Genomic DNA, 17770 nt, shown 5'->3' on the forward strand with positions numbered 1-17770 from the left:
TACACGCAGTGTGGCTTGTCCTTTGAAAAACAAGAGAAAAAATTCTATTTTGGCTGCAGGCTTGCGCCAATTTCTTTCCTGCATGGGAAATCCCTGATCTGCTGGAGCGAATAACTTTGCATCACTGCAGTTCTCTGACACATTTGCAGGGCCACAACACAGTTATTAAACTTAGTAGTATTCATTGAATACACGCAGTGTGGCTTGTCCTTTGAAAAACAAGGGAAAAAATTCTATTTTGGCTGCAGGCTTGCGCCAATTTCTTTCCTGCATGGGAAATCCCTGATCTGCTGGAGCGAATAACTTTGCATCACTGCAGTTCTCTGACACATTTGCAGGGCCACAACACAGTTATTAAACTTAGTAGTATTCATTGAATACACGCAGTGTGGCTTGTCCTTTGAAAAACAAGGGAAAAAATTCTATTTTGGCTGCAGGCTTGCGCCAATTTCTTTCCTGCATGGGAAATCCCTGATCTGCTGGAGCGAATAACTTTGCATCACTGCAGTTCTCTGACACATTTGCAGGGCCACAACACAGTTATTAAACTTAGTAGTATTCATTGAATACACGCAGTGTGGCTTGTCCTTTGAAAAACAAGGGAAAAAATTCTATTTTGGCTGCAGGCTTGCGCCAATTTCTTTCCTGCATGGGAAATCCCTGATCTGCTGGAGCGAATAACTTTGCATCACTGCAGTTCTCTGACACATTTGCAGGGCCACAACACAGTTATTAAACTTAGTAGTATTCATTGAATACACGCAGTGTGGCTTGTCCTTTGAAAAACAAGGGAAAAAATTCTATTTTGGCTGCAGGCTTGCGCCAATTTCTTTCCTGCATGGGAAATCCCTGATCTGCTGGAGCGAATAACTTTGCATCACTGCAGTTCTCTGACACATTTGCAGGGCCACAACACAGTTATTAAACTTAGTAGTATTCATTGAATACACGCAGTGTGGCTTGTCCTTTGAAAAACAAGGGAAAAAATTCTATTTTGGCTGCAGGCTTGCGCCAATTTCTTTCCTGCATGGGAAATCCCTGATCTGCTGGAGCGAATAACTTTGCATCACTGCAGTTCTCTGACACATTTGCAGGGCCACAACACAGTTATTAAACTTAGTAGTATTCATTGAATACACGCAGTGTGGCTTGTCCTTTGAAAAACAAGGAAAAAATTCTATTTTGGCTGCAGGCTTGCGCCAATTTCTTTCCTGCATGGGAAATCCCTGATCTGCTGGAGCGAATAACTTTGCATCACTGCAGTTCTCTGACACATTTGCAGGGCCACAACACAGTTATTAAACTTAGTAGTATTCATTGAATACACGCAGTGTGGCTTGTCCTTTGAAAAACAAGGGAAAAAATTCTATTTTGGCTGCAGGCTTGCGCCAATTTCTTTCCTGCATGGGAAATCCCTGATCTGCTGGAGCGAATAACTTTGCATCACTGCAGTTCTCTGACACATTTGCAGGGCCACAACACAGTTATTAAACTTAGTAGTATTCATTGAATACACGCAGTGTGGCTTGTCCTTTGAAAAACAAGGGAAAAAATTCTATTTTGGCTGCAGGCTTGCGCCAATTTCTTTCCTGCATGGGAAATCCCTGATCTGCTGGAGCGAATAACTTTGCATCACTGCAGTTCTCTGACACATTTGCAGGGCCACAACACAGTTATTAAACTTAGTAGTATTCATTGAATACACGCAGTGTGGCTTGTCCTTTGAAAAACAAGGGAAAAAATTCTATTTTGGCTGCAGGCTTGCGCCAATTTCTTTCCTGCATGGGAAATCCCTGATCTGCTGGAGCGAATAACTTTGCATCACTGCAGTTCTCTGACACATTTGCAGGGCCACAACACAGTTATTAAACTTAGTAGTATTCATTGAATACACGCAGTGTGGCTTGTCCTTTGAAAAACAAGGGAAAAAATTCTATTTTGGCTGCAGGCTTGCGCCAATTTCTTTCCTGCATGGGAAATCCCTGATCTGCTGGAGCGAATAACTTTGCATCACTGCAGTTCTCTGACACATTTGCAGGGCCACAACACAGTTATTAAACTTAGTAGTATTCATTGAATACACGCAGTGTGGCTTGTCCTTTGAAAAACAAGGGAAAAAATTCTATTTTGGCTGCAGGCTTGCGCCAATTTCTTTCCTGCATGGGAAATCCCTGATCTGCTGGAGCGAATAACTTTGCATCACTGCAGTTCTCTGACACATTTGCAGGGCCACAACACAGTTATTAAACTTAGTAGTATTCATTGAATACACGCAGTGTGGCTTGTCCTTTGAAAAACAAGGGAAAAAATTCTATTTTGGCTGCAGGCTTGCGCCAATTTCTTTCCTGCATGGGAAATCCCTGATCTGCTGGAGCGAATAACTTTGCATCACTGCAGTTCTCTGACACATTTGCAGGGCCACAACACAGTTATTAAACTTAGTAGTATTCATTGAATACACGCAGTGTGGCTTGTCCTTTGAAAAACAAGGGAAAAAATTCTATTTTGGCTGCAGGCTTGCGCCAATTTCTTTCCTGCATGGGAAATCCCTGATCTGCTGGAGCGAATAACTTTGCATCACTGCAGTTCTCTGACACATTTGCAGGGCCACAACACAGTTATTAAACTTAGTAGTATTCATTGAATACACGCAGTGTGGCTTGTCCTTTGAAAAACAAGGGAAAAAATTCTATTTTGGCTGCAGGCTTGCGCCAATTTCTTTCCTGCATGGGAAATCCCTGATCTGCTGGAGCGAATAACTTTGCATCACTGCAGTTCTCTGACACATTTGCAGGGCCACAACACAGTTATTAAACTTAGTAGTATTCATTGAATACACGCAGTGTGGCTTGTCCTTTGAAAAACAAGGGAAAAAATTCTATTTTGGCTGCAGGCTTGCGCCAATTTCTTTCCTGCATGGGAAATCCCTGATCTGCTGGAGCGAATAACTTTGCATCACTGCAGTTCTCTGACACATTTGCAGGGCCACAACACAGTTATTAAACTTAGTAGTATTCATTGAATACACGCAGTGTGGCTTGTCCTTTGAAAAACAAGGGAAAAAATTCTATTTTGGCTGCAGGCTTGCGCCAATTTCTTTCCTGCATGGGAAATCCCTGATCTGCTGGAGCGAATAACTTTGCATCACTGCAGTTCTCTGACACATTTGCAGGGCCACAACACAGTTATTAAACTTAGTAGTATTCATTGAATACACGCAGTGTGGCTTGTCCTTTGAAAAACAAGGGAAAAAATTCTATTTTGGCTGCAGGCTTGCGCCAATTTCTTTCCTGCATGGGAAATCCCTGATCTGCTGGAGCGAATAACTTTGCATCACTGCAGTTCTCTGACACATTTGCAGGGCCACAACACAGTTATTAAACTTAGTAGTATTCATTGAATACACGCAGTGTGGCTTGTCCTTTGAAAAACAAGGGAAAAAATTCTATTTTGGCTGCAGGCTTGCGCCAATTTCTTTCCTGCATGGGAAATCCCTGATCTGCTGGAGCGAATAACTTTGCATCACTGCAGTTCTCTGACACATTTGCAGGGCCACAACACAGTTATTAAACTTAGTAGTATTCATTGAATACACGCAGTGTGGCTTGTCCTTTGAAAAACAAGGGAAAAAATTCTATTTTGGCTGCAGGCTTGCGCCAATTTCTTTCCTGCATGGGAAATCCCTGATCTGCTGGAGCGAATAACTTTGCATCACTGCAGTTCTCTGACACATTTGCAGGGCCACAACACAGTTATTAAACTTAGTAGTATTCATTGAATACACGCAGTGTGGCTTGTCCTTTGAAAAACAAGGGAAAAAATTCTATTTTGGCTGCAGGCTTGCGCCAATTTCTTTCCTGCATGGGAAATCCCTGATCTGCTGGAGCGAATAACTTTGCATCACTGCAGTTCTCTGACACATTTGCAGGGCCACAACACAGTTATTAAACTTAGTAGTATTCATTGAATACACGCAGTGTGGCTTGTCCTTTGAAAAACAAGGGAAAAAATTCTATTTTGGCTGCAGGCTTGCGCCAATTTCTTTCCTGCATGGGAAATCCCTGATCTGCTGGAGCGAATAACTTTGCATCACTGCAGTTCTCTGACACATTTGCAGGGCCACAACACAGTTATTAAACTTAGTAGTATTCATTGAATACACGCAGTGTGGCTTGTCCTTTGAAAAACAAGGGAAAAAATTCTATTTTGGCTGCAGGCTTGCGCCAATTTCTTTCCTGCATGGAAATCCCTGATCTGCTGGAGCGAATAACTTTGCATCACTGCAGTTCTCTGACACATTTGCAGGGCCACAACACAGTTATTAAACTTAGTAGTATTCATTGAATACACGCAGTGTGGCTTGTCCTTTGAAAAACAAGGGAAAAAATTCTATTTTGGCTGCAGGCTTGCGCCAATTTCTTTCCTGCATGGGAAATCCCTGATCTGCTGGAGCGAATAACTTTGCATCACTGCAGTTCTCTGACACATTTGCAGGGCCACAACACAGTTATTAAACTTAGTAGTATTCATTGAATACACGCAGTGTGGCTTGTCCTTTGAAAAACAAGGGAAAAAATTCTATTTTGGCTGCAGGCTTGCGCCAATTTCTTTCCTGCATGGGAAATCCCTGATCTGCTGGAGCGAATAACTTTGCATCACTGCAGTTCTCTGACACATTTGCAGGGCCACAACACAGTTATTAAACTTAGTAGTATTCATTGAATACACGCAGTGTGGCTTGTCCTTTGAAAAACAAGGGAAAAAATTCTATTTTGGCTGCAGGCTTGCGCCAATTTCTTTCCTGCATGGGAAATCCCTGATCTGCTGGAGCGAATAACTTTGCATCACTGCAGTTCTCTGACACATTTGCAGGGCCACAACACAGTTATTAAACTTAGTAGTATTCATTGAATACACGCAGTGTGGCTTGTCCTTTGAAAAACAAGGGAAAAAATTCTATTTTGGCTGCAGGCTTGCGCCAATTTCTTTCCTGCATGGGAAATCCCTGATCTGCTGGAGCGAATAACTTTGCATCACTGCAGTTCTCTGACACATTTGCAGGGCCACAACACAGTTATTAAACTTAGTAGTATTCATTGAATACACGCAGTGTGGCTGTCCTTTGAAAAACAAGGGAAAAAATTCTATTTTGGCTGCAGGCTTGCGCCAATTTCTTTCCTGCATGGGAAATCCCTGATCTGCTGGAGCGAATAACTTTGCATCACTGCAGTTCTCTGACACATTTGCAGGGCCACAACACAGTTATTAAACTTAGTAGTATTCATTGAATACACGCAGTGTGGCTTGTCCTTTGAAAAACAAGGGAAAAAATTCTATTTTGGCTGCAGGCTTGCGCCAATTTCTTTCCTGCATGGGAAATCCCTGATCTGCTGGAGCGAATAACTTTGCATCACTGCAGTTCTCTGACACATTTGCAGGGCCACAACACAGTTATTAAACTTAGTAGTATTCATTGAATACACGCAGTGTGGCTTGTCCTTTGAAAAACAAGGGAAAAAATTCTATTTTGGCTGCAGGCTTGCGCCAATTTCTTTCCTGCATGGGAAATCCCTGATCTGCTGGAGCGAATAACTTTGCATCACTGCAGTTCTCTGACACATTTGCAGGGCCACAACACAGTTATTAAACTTAGTAGTATTCATTGAATACACGCAGTGTGGCTTGTCCTTTGAAAAACAAGGGAAAAAATTCTATTTTGGCTGCAGGCTTGCGCCAATTTCTTTCCTGCATGGGAAATCCCTGATCTGCTGGAGCGAATAACTTTGCATCACTGCAGTTCTCTGACACATTTGCAGGGCCACAACACAGTTATTAAACTTAGTAGTATTCATTGAATACACGCAGTGTGGCTTGTCCTTTGAAAAACAAGGGAAAAAATTCTATTTTGGCTGCAGGCTTGCGCCAATTTCTTTCCTGCATGGGAAATCCCTGATCTGCTGGAGCGAATAACTTTGCATCACTGCAGTTCTCTGACACATTTGCAGGGCCACAACACAGTTATTAAACTTAGTAGTATTCATTGAATACACGCAGTGTGGCTTGTCCTTTGAAAAACAAGGGAAAAAATTCTATTTTGGCTGCAGGCTTGCGCCAATTTCTTTCCTGCATGGGAAATCCCTGATCTGCTGGAGCGAATAACTTTGCATCACTGCAGTTCTCTGACACATTTGCAGGGCCACAACACAGTTATTAAACTTAGTAGTATTCATTGAATACACGCAGTGTGGCTTGTCCTTTGAAAAACAAGGGAAAAAATTCTATTTTGGCTGCAGGCTTGCGCCAATTTCTTTCCTGCATGGGAAATCCCTGATCTGCTGGAGCGAATAACTTTGCATCACTGCAGTTCTCTGACACATTTGCAGGGCCACAACACAGTTATTAAACTTAGTAGTATTCATTGAATACACGCAGTGTGGCTTGTCCTTTGAAAAACAAGGGAAAAAATTCTATTTTGGCTGCAGGCTTGCGCCAATTTCTTTCCTGCATGGGAAATCCCTGATCTGCTGGAGCGAATAACTTTGCATCACTGCAGTTCTCTGACACATTTGCAGGGCCACAACACAGTTATTAAACTTAGTAGTATTCATTGAATACACGCAGTGTGGCTTGTCCTTTGAAAAACAAGGGAAAAAATTCTATTTTGGCTGCAGGCTTGCGCCAATTTCTTTCCTGCATGGGAAATCCCTGATCTGCTGGAGCGAATAACTTTGCATCACTGCAGTTCTCTGACACATTTGCAGGGCCACAACACAGTTATTAAACTTAGTAGTATTCATTGAATACACGCAGTGTGGCTTGTCCTTTGAAAAACAAGGGAAAAAATTCTATTTTGGCTGCAGGCTTGCGCCAATTTCTTTCCTGCATGGGAAATCCCTGATCTGCTGGAGCGAATAACTTTGCATCACTGCAGTTCTCTGACACATTTGCAGGGCCACAACACAGTTATTAAACTTAGTAGTATTCATTGAATACACGCAGTGTGGCCTTGTCCTTTGAAAAACAAGGGAAAAAATTCTATTTTGGCTGCAGGCTTGCGCCAATTTCTTTCCTGCATGGGAAATCCCTGATCTGCTGGAGCGAATAACTTTGCATCACTGCAGTTCTCTGACACATTTGCAGGGCCACAACACAGTTATTAAACTTAGTAGTATTCATTGAATACACGCAGTGTGGCTTGTCCTTTGAAAAACAAGGGAAAAAATTCTATTTTGGCTGCAGGCTTGCGCCAATTTCTTTCCTGCATGGAAATCCCTGATCTGCTGGAGCGAAAAACTTTGCATCACTGCAGTTCTCTGACACATTTGCAGGGCCACAACACAGTTATTAAACTTAGTAGTATTCATTGAATACACGCAGTGTGGCTTGTCCTTTGAAAAACAAGGGAAAAAATTCTATTTTGGCTGCAGGCTTGCGCCAATTTCTTTCCTGCATGGGAAATCCCTGATCTGCTGGAGCGAATAACTTTGCATCACTGCAGTTCTCTGACACATTTGCAGGGCCACAACACAGTTATTAAACTTAGTAGTATTCATTGAATACACGCAGTGTGGCTTGTCCTTTGAAAAACAAGGGAAAAAATTCTATTTTGGCTGCAGGCTTGCGCCAATTTCTTTCCTGCATGGAAAATCCCTGATATGCTGGAGCGAAAAACTTTGCATCACTGCAGTTCTCTGACACATTTGCAGGGCCACAACACAGTTATTAAACTTAGTAGTATTCATTGAATACACGCAGTGTGGCTTGTCCTTTGAAAAACAAGGGAAAAAATTCTATTTTGGCTGCAGGCTTGCGCCAATTTCTTTCCTGCATGGGAAATCCCTGATCTGCTGGAGCGAATAACTTTGCATCACTGCAGTTCTCTGACACATTTGCAGGGCCACAACACAGTTATTAAACTTAGTAGTATTCATTGAATACACGCAGTGTGGCTTGTCCTTTGAAAAACAAGGGAAAAAATTCTATTTTGGCTGCAGGCTTGCGCCAATTTCTTGCCTGCATGGGAAATCCCTGATCTGCTGGAGCGAATAACTTTGCATCACTGCAGTTCTCTGACACATTTGCAGGGCCACAACACAGTTATTAAACTTAGTAGTATTCATTGAATACACGCAGTGTGGCTTGTCCTTTGAAAAACAAGGGAAAAAATTCTATTTTGGCTGCAGGCTTGCGCCAATTTCTTTCCTGCATGGGAAATCCCTGATCTGCTGGAGCGAATAACTTTGCATCACTGCAGTTCTCTGACACATTTGCAGGGCCACAACACAGTTATTAAACTTAATAGTATTCATTGAATACACGCAGTGTGGCTTGTCCTTTGAAAAACAAGGGAAAAAATTCTATTTTGGCTGCAGGCTTGCGCCAATTTCTTTCCTGCATGGGAAATCCCTGATCTGCTGGAGCGAATAACTTTGCATCACTGCAGTTCTCTGACACATTTGCAGGGCCACAACACAGTTATTAAACTTAGTAGTATTCATTGAATACACGCAGTGTGGCTTGTCCTTTGAAAAACAAGGGAAAAAATTATATTTTGGCTGCAGGCTTGCGCCAATTTCTTTCCTGCATGGGAAATCCCTGATCTGCTGGAGCGAATAACTTTGCATCACTGCAGTTCTCTGACACATTTGCAGGGCCACAACACAGTTATTAAACTTAGTAGTATTCATTGAATACACGCAGTGTGGCCTGTCCTTTGAAAAACAAGGGAAAAAATTCTATTTTGGCTGCAGGCTTGCGCCAATTTCTTTCCTGCATGGGAAATCCCTGATCTGCTGGAGCGAATAACTTTGCATCACTGCAGTTCTCTGACACATTTGCAGGGCCACAACACAGTTATTAAACTTAGTAGTATTCATTGAATACACGCAGTGTGGCTTGTCCTTTGAAAAACAAGGGAAAAAATTCTATTTTGGCTGCAGGCTTGCGCCAATTTCTTTCCTGCATGGAAAATCCCTGATATGCTGGAGCGAAAAACTTTGCATCACTGCAGTTCTCTGACACATTTGCAGGGCCACAACACAGTTATTAAACTTAGTAGTATTCATTGAATACACGCAGTGTGGCTTGTCCTTTGAAAAACAAGGGAAAAAATTCTATTTTGGCTGCAGGCTTGCGCCAATTTCTTTCCTGCATGGGAAATCCCTGATCTGCTGGAGCGAATAACTTTGCATCACTGCAGTTCTCTGACACATTTGCAGGGCCACAACACAGTTATTAAACTTAGTAGTATTCATTGAATACACGCAGTGTGGCTTGTCCTTTGAAAAACAAGGGAAAAAATTCTATTTTGGCTGCAGGCTTGCGCCAATTTCTTTCCTGCATGGAAAATCCCTGATATGCTGGAGCGAAAAACTTTGCATCACTGCAGTTCTCTGACACATTTGCAGGGCCACAACACAGTTATTAAACTTAGTAGTATTCATTGAATACACGCAGTGTGGCTTGTCCTTTGAAAAACAAGGGAAAAAATTCTATTTTGGCTGCAGGCTTGCGCCAATTTCTTTCCTGCATGGGAAATCCCTGATCTGCTGGAGCGAATAACTTTGCATCACTGCAGTTCTCTGACACATTTGCAGTGCCACAACACAGTTATTAAACTTATTAGTATTCATTGAATACACGCAGTGTGGCTTGTCCTTTGAAAAACAAGGGAAAAAATTCTATTTTGGCTGCAGGCTTGCGCCAATTTCTTGCCTGCATGGGAAATCCCTGATCTTCTGGAGCGAATAACTTTGCATCACTGCAGTTCTCTGACACATTTGCAGGGCCACAACACAGTTATTAAACTTAGTAGTATTCATTGAATACACGCAGTGTGGCTTGTCCTTTGAAAAACAAGGGAAAAAATTCTATTTTGGCTGCAGGCTTGCGCCAATTTCTTTCCTGCATGGGAAATCCCTGATCTGCTGGAGCGAATAACTTTACATCACTGCAGTTCTCTGACACATTTGCAGGGCCACAACACAGTTATTAAACTTAATAGTATTCATTGAATACACGCAGTGTGGCTTGTCCTTTGAAAAACAAGGGAAAAAATTCTATTTTGGCTGCAGGCTTGCGCCAATTTCTTTCCTGCATGGGAAATCCCTGATCTGCTGGAGCGAATAACTTTGCATCACTGCAGTTCTCTGACACATTTGCAGGGCCACAACACAGTTATTAAACTTAGTAGTATTCATTGAATACACGCAGTGTGGCTTGTCCTTTGAAAAACAAGGGAAAAAATTCTATTTTGGCTGCAGGCTTGCGCCAATTTCTTTCCTGCATGGGAAATCCCTGATCTGCTGGAGCGAATAACTTTGCATCACTGCAGTTCTCTGACACATTTGCAGGGCCACAACACAGTTATTAAACTTAGTAGTATTCATTGAATACACGCAGTGTGGCTTGTCCTTTGAAAAACAAGGGAAAAAATTCTATTTTGGCTGCAGGCTTGCGCCAATTTCTTTCCTGCATGGGAAATCCCTGATCTGCTGGAGCGAATAACTTTGCATCACTGCAGTTCTCTGACACATTTGCAGGGCCACAACACAGTTATTAAACTTAGTAGTATTCATTGAATACACGCAGTGTGGCTTGTCCTTTGAAAAACAAGGGAAAAAATTCTATTTTGGCTGCAGGCTTGCGCCAATTTCTTTCCTGCATGGGAAATCCCTTATCTGCTGGAGCGAATAACTTTGCATCACTGCAGTTCTCTGACACATTTGCAGGGCCACAACACAGTTATTAAACTTAGTAGTATTCATTGAATACACGCAGTGTGGCTTGTCCTTTGAAAAACAAGGGAAAAAATTCTATTTTGGCTGCAGGCTTGCGCCAATTTCTTTCCTGCATGGGAAATCCCTGATCTGCTGGAGCGAATAACTTTGCATCACTGGAGTTCTCTGACACATTTGCAGGGCCACAACACAGTTATTAAACTTAGTAGTATTCATTGAATACACGCAGTGTGGCTTGTCCTTTGAAAAACAAGGGAAAAAATTCTATTTTGGCTGCAGGCTTGCGCCAATTTCTTTCCTGCATGGGAAATCCCTGATCTGCTGGAGCGAATAACTTTGCATCACTGCAGTTCTCTGACACATTTGCAGGGCCACAACACAGTTATTAAACTTAGTAGTATTCATTGAATACACGCAGTGTGGCTTGTCCTTTGAAAAACAAGGGAAAAAATTCTATTTTGGCTGCAGGCTTGCGCCAATTTCTTTCCTGCATGGGAAATCCCTGATCTGCTGGAGCGAATAACTTTGCATCACTGCAGTTCTCTGACACATTTGCAGGGCCACAACACAGTTATTAAACTTAGTAGTATTCATTGAATACACGCAGTGTGGCTTGTCCTTTGAAAAACAAGGGAAAAAATTCTATTTTGGCTGCAGGCTTGCGCCAATTTCTTTCCTGCATGGGAAATCCCTGATCTGCTGGAGCGAATAACTTTGCATCACTGCAGTTCTCTGACACATTTGCAGGGCCACAACACAGTTATTAAACTTAGTAGTATTCATTGAATACACGCAGTGTGGCTTGTCCTTTGAAAAACAAGGGAAAAAATTCTATTTTGGCTGCAGGCTTGCGCCAATTTCTTTCCTGCATGGGAAATCCCTGATCTGCTGGAGCGAATAACTTTGCATCACTGCAGTTCTCTGACACATTTGCAGGGCCACAACACAGTTATTAAACTTAGTAGTATTCATTGAATACACGCAGTGTGGCTTGTCCTTTGAAAAACAAGGGAAAAAATTCTATTTTGGCTGCAGGCTTGCGCCAATTTCTTTCCTGCATGGGAAATCCCTGATCTGCTGGAGCGAATAACTTTGCATCACTGCAGTTCTCTGACACATTTGCAGGGCCACAACACAGTTATTAAACTTAATAGTATTCATTGAATACACGCAGTGTGGCTTGTCCTTTGAAAAACAAGGGAAAAAATTCTATTTTGGCTGCAGGCTTGCGCCAATTTCTTTCCTGCATGGGAAATCCCTGATCTGCTGGAGCGAATAACTTTGCATCACTGCAGTTCTCTGACACATTTGCAGGGCCACAACACAGTTATTAAACTTAGTAGTATTCATTGAATACACGCAGTGTGGCTTGTCCTTTGAAAAACAAGGGAAAAAATTCTATTTTGGCTGCAGGCTTGCGCCAATTTCTTTCCTGCATGGGAAATCCCTGATCTGCTGGAGCGAATAACTTTGCATCACTGCAGTTCTCTGACACATTTGCAGGGCCACAACACAGTTATTAAACTTAGTAGTATTCATTGAATACACGCAGTGTGGCTTGTCCTTTGAAAAACAAGGGAAAAAATTCTATTTTGGCTGCAGGCTTGCGCCAATTTCTTTCCTGCATGGGAAATCCCTGATCTGCTGGAGCGAATAACTTTGCATCACTGCAGTTCTCGGACACATTTGCAGGGCCACAACACAGTTATTAAACTTAGTAGTATTCATTGAATACACGCAGTGTGGCCTGTCCTTTGAAAAACAAGGGAAAAAATTCTATTTTGGCTGCAGGCTTGCGCCAATTTCTTTCCTGCATGGGAAATCCCTGATCTGCTGGAGCGAATAACTTTGCATCACTGCAGTTCTCTGACACATTTGCAGGGCCACAACACAGTTATTAAACTTAGAAGTATTCATTGAATACACGCAGTGTGGCTTGTCCTTTGAAAAACAAGGGAAAAAATTCTATTTTGGCTGCAGGCTTGCGCCAATTTCTTTCCTGCATGGGAAATCCCTGATCTGCTGGAGCGAATAACTTTGCATCACTGCAGTTCTCTGACACATTTGCAGGGCCACAACACAGTTATTAAACTTAGTAGTATTCATTGAGTACACGCAGTGTGGCTTGTCCTTTGAAAAACAAGGGGAAAAATTCTATTTTGGCTGCAGGCTTGCGCCAATTTCTTTCCTGCATGGGAAATCCCTGATCTGCTGGAGCGAATAACTTTGCATCACTGCAGTTCTCTGACACATTTGCAGGGCCACAACATAGTTATTAAACTTAGTAGTATTCATTGAATACACGCAGTGTGGCTTGTTCTTTGAAAAACAAGGGAAAAAATTCTATTTTGGCTGCAGGCTTGCGCCAATTTCTTTCCTGCATGGGAAATCCCTGATCTGCTGGAGCGAATAACTTTGCATCACTGCAGTTCTCTGACACATTTGCAGGGCCACAAAACAGTTAGTAAACTTAGTAGTATTCATTGAATACACGCAGTTGGCTTGTCCTTTGAAAAACAAGGGAAAAAATTCAATTTTGGCTGCAGGCTTGCGCCAATTTCTTTCCTGCATGGGAAATCCCTGATCTGCTGGAGCGAATAACTTTGCATCAATGCAGTTCTCTGACACATTTGCAGGGCCACAACACAGTTATTAAACTTAATGGTATTCATTGAATACACGCAGTGTGGCTTGTCCTTTGAAAAACAAGGGAAAAAATTCTATTTTGGCTGCAGGCTTGCGCCAATTTCTTTCCTGCATGGGAAATCCCTGATCTGCTGGAGCGAATAACTTTGCATCACTGCAGTTCTCTGACACATTTGCAGGGCCACAACACAGTTATTAAACTTAGTAGTATTCATTGAATACACGCAGTGTGGCTTGTCCTTTGAAAAACAAGGGAAAAAATTCTATTTTGGCTGCAGGCTTGCGCCAATTTCTTTCCTGCATGGGAAATCCCTGATCTGCTGGAGCGAATAACTTTGCATCACTGCAGTTCTCGGACACATTTGCAGGGCCACAACACAGTTATTAAACTTAGTAGTATTCATTGAATACACGCAGTGTGGCTTGTCCTTTGAAAAACAAGGGAAAAAATTCTATTTTGGCTGCAGGCTTGCGCCAATTTCTTTCCTGCATGGGAAATCCCTGATCTGCTGGAGCGAATAACTTTGCATCACTGCAGTTCTCTGACACATTTGCAGGGCCACAACACAGTTATTAAACTTAGTAGTATTCATTGAGTACACGCAGTGTGGCTTGTCCTTTGAAAAACAAGGGAAAAAATTCTATTTTGGCTGCAGGCTTGCGCCAATTTCTTTCCTGCATGGGAAATCCCTGATCTGCTGGAGCGAATAACTTTGCATCACTGCAGTTCTCTGACACATTTGCAGGGCCACAACACAGTTATTAAACTTAGTAGTATTCATTGAATACACGCAGTGTGGCTTGTCCTTTGAAAAACAAGGGAAAAATTCTATTTTGGCTGCAGGCTTGCGCCAATTTCTTTCCTGCATGGGAAATCCCTGATCTGCTGGAGCGAATACCTTTGCATCACTGCAGTTCTCTGACACATTTGCAGGGCCACAACACAGTTATTAAACTTAGTAGTATTCATTGAATATACGCAGTGTGGCTTGTCCTTTGAAAAACAAGGGAAAAAATTCTATTTTGGCTGCAGGCTTGCGCCAATTTCTTTCCTGCATGGGAAATCCCTGATCTGCTGGAGCGAATAACTTTGCATCACTGCAGTTCTCTGACACATTTGCAGGGCCACAACACAGTTATTAAACTTAGTAGTATTCATTGAATACACGCAGTGTGGCTTGTCCTTTGAAAAACAAGGGAAAAAATTCTATTTTGGCTGCAGGCTTGCGCCAATTTATTTCCTGCATGGGAAATCCCTGATCTGCTGGAGCGAATAACTTTGCATCACTGCAGTTCTCTGACACATTTGCAGGGCCACAACACAGTTATTAAACTTAGTAGTATTCATTGAATACACGCAGTGTGGCTTGTCCTTTGAAAAACAAGGGAAAAAATTCTATTTTGGCTGCAGGCTTGCGCCAATTTCTTTCCTGCATGGGAAATCCCTGATCTGCTGGAGCGAATAACTTTGCATCACTGCAGTTCTCTGACACATTTGCAGGGCCACAACACAGTTATTAAACTTAATAGTATTCATTGAATACACGCAGTGTGGCTTGTCCTTTGAAAAACAAGGGAAAAAATTCTATTTTGGCTGCAGGCTTGCGCCAATTTCTTTCCTGCATGGGAAATCCCTGATCTGCTGGAGCGAATAACTTTGCATCACTGCAGTTCTCTGACACATTTGCAGGGCCACAACACAGTTATTAAACTTAGTAGTATTCATTGAATACACGCAGTGTGGCTTGTCCTTTGAAAAACAAGGGAAAAAATTCTATTTTGGCTGCAGGCTTGCGCCAATTTCTTTCCTGCATGGGAAATCCCTGATCTGCTGGAGCGAATAACTTTGCATCACTGCAGTTCTCTGACACATTTGCAGGGCCACAACACAGTTATTAAACTTAGTAGTATTCATTGAATACACGCAGTGTGGCTTGTCCTTTGAAAAACAAGGGAAAAAAATCTATTTTGGCTGCAGGCTTGCGCCAATTTCTTTCCTGCATGGGAAATCCCTGATCTGCTGGAGCGTATAACTTTACATCACTGCAGTTCTCTGACACATTTGCAGGGCCACAACACAGTTATTAAACTTAGTAGTATTCATTGAATACACGCAGTGTGGCTTGTCCTTTGAAAAACAAGGGAAAAAATTCTATTTTGGCTGCAGGCTTGCGCCAATTTCTTTCCTGCATGGGAAATCCCTGATCTGCTGGAGCGAATAACTTTGCATCACTGCAGTTCTCTGACACATTTGCAGGGCCACAACACAGTTATTAAACTTAGTAGTATTCATTGAATACACGCAGTGTGGCCTGTCCTTTGAAAAACAAGGGAAAAAATTCTATTTTGGCTGCAGGCTTGCGCCAATTTCTTTCCTGCATGGGAAATCCCTGATCTGCTGGAGCGAATAACTTTGCATCACTGCAGTTCTCTGACACATTTGCAGGGCCACAACACAGTTATTAAACTTAGTAGTATTCATTGAATACACGCAGTGTGGCTTGTCCTTTGAAAAACAAGGGAAAAAATTCTATTTTGGCTGCAGGCTTGCGCCAATTTCTTTCCTGCATGGGAAATCCCTGATCTGCTGGAGCGAATAACTTTGCATCACTGCAGTTCTCTGACACATTTGCAGGGCCACAACACAGTTATTAAACTTAGTAGTATTCATTGAGTACACGCAGTGTGGCTTGTCCTTTGAAAAACAAGGGAAAAAATTCTATTTTGGCTGCAGGCTTGCGCCAATTTCTTTCCTGCATGGGAAATCCCTGATCTGCTGGAGCGAATAACTTTGCATCACTGCAGTTCTCTGACACATTTGCAGGGCCACAACACAGTTATTAAACTTAGTAGTATTCATTGAATACACGCAGTGTGGCTTGTCCTTTGAAAAACAAGGGAAAAAATTCTATTTTGGCTGCAGGCTTGCGCCAATTTCTTTCCTGCATGGAAAATCCCTGATATGCTGGAGCGAAAAACTTTGCATCACTGCAGTTCTCTGACACATTTGCAGGGCCACAACACAGTTATTAAACTTAGTAGTATTCATTGAATACACGCAGTGTGGCTTGTCCTTTGAAAAACAAGGGAAAAAATTCTATTTTGGCTGCAGGCTTGCGCCAATTTCTTTCCTGCATGGGAAATCCCTGATCTGCTGGAGCGAATAACTTTGCATCACTGCAGTTCTCTGACACATTTGCAGGGCCACAACACAGTTATTAAACTTAGTAGTATTCATTGAATACACGCAGTGTGGCTTGTCCTTTGAAAAACAAGGAAAAAAATTCTATTTTGGCTGCAGGCTTGCGCCAATTTCTTTCCTGCATGGGAAATCCCTGATCTGCTGGAGCGAATAACTTTGCATCACTGCAGTTCTCTGACACATTTGCAGGGCCACAACACAGTTATTAAACTTAGTAGTATTCATTGAATACACGCAGTGTGGCTTGTCCTTTGAAAAACAAGGGAAAAAATTCTATTTTGGCTGCAGGCTTGCGCCAATTTATTTCCTGCATGGGAAATCCCTGATCTGCTGGAGCGAATAACTTTGCATCACTGCAGTTCTCTGACACATTTGCAGGGCCACAACACAGTTATTAAACTTAGTAGTATTCATTGAATACACGCAGTGTGGCCTGTCCTTTGAAAAACAAGGGAAAAAATTCTATTTTGGCTGCAGGCTTGCGCCAATTTCTTTCCTGCATGGGAAATCCCTGATCTGCTGGAGCGAATAACTTTGCATCACTGCAGTTCTCTGACACATTTGCAGGGCCACAACACAGTTATTAAACTTAGTAGTATTCATTGAATACACGCAGTGTGGCTTGTCCTTTGAAAAACAAGGGAAAAAATTCTATTTTGGCTGCAGGCTTGCGCCAATTTCTTTCCTGCATGGGAAATCCCTGATCTGCTGGAGCGAATAACTTTGCATCACTGCAGTTCTCTGACACATTTGCAGGGCCACAACACAGTTATTAAACTTAGTAGTATTCATTGAATACACGCAGTGTGGCTTGTCCTTTGAAAAACAAGGGAAAAATTCTATTTTGGCTGCAGGCTTGCGCCAATTTCTTTCCTGCATGGGAAATCCCTGATCTGCTGGAGCGAATAACTTTGCATCACTGCAGTTCTCTGACACATTTGCAGGGCCACAACACAGTTATTAAACTTAGTAGTATTCATTGAATATACGCAGTGTGGCTTGTCCTTTGAAAAACAAGGGAAAAAATTCTATTTTGGCTGCAGGCTTGCGCCAATTTCTTTCCTGCATGGGAAATCCCTGATCTGCTGGAGCGAATAACTTTGCATCACTGCAGTTCTCTGACACATTTGCAGGGCCACAACACAGTTATTAAACTTAGTAGTATTCATTGAATACACGCAGT

This window comes from Eleutherodactylus coqui, unplaced genomic scaffold (assembly GCF_035609145.1).
Source record: "Eleutherodactylus coqui strain aEleCoq1 unplaced genomic scaffold, aEleCoq1.hap1 HAP1_SCAFFOLD_33, whole genome shotgun sequence".
NCBI classification, from domain to species: Eukaryota; Metazoa; Chordata; class Amphibia; order Anura; family Eleutherodactylidae; genus Eleutherodactylus; species Eleutherodactylus coqui.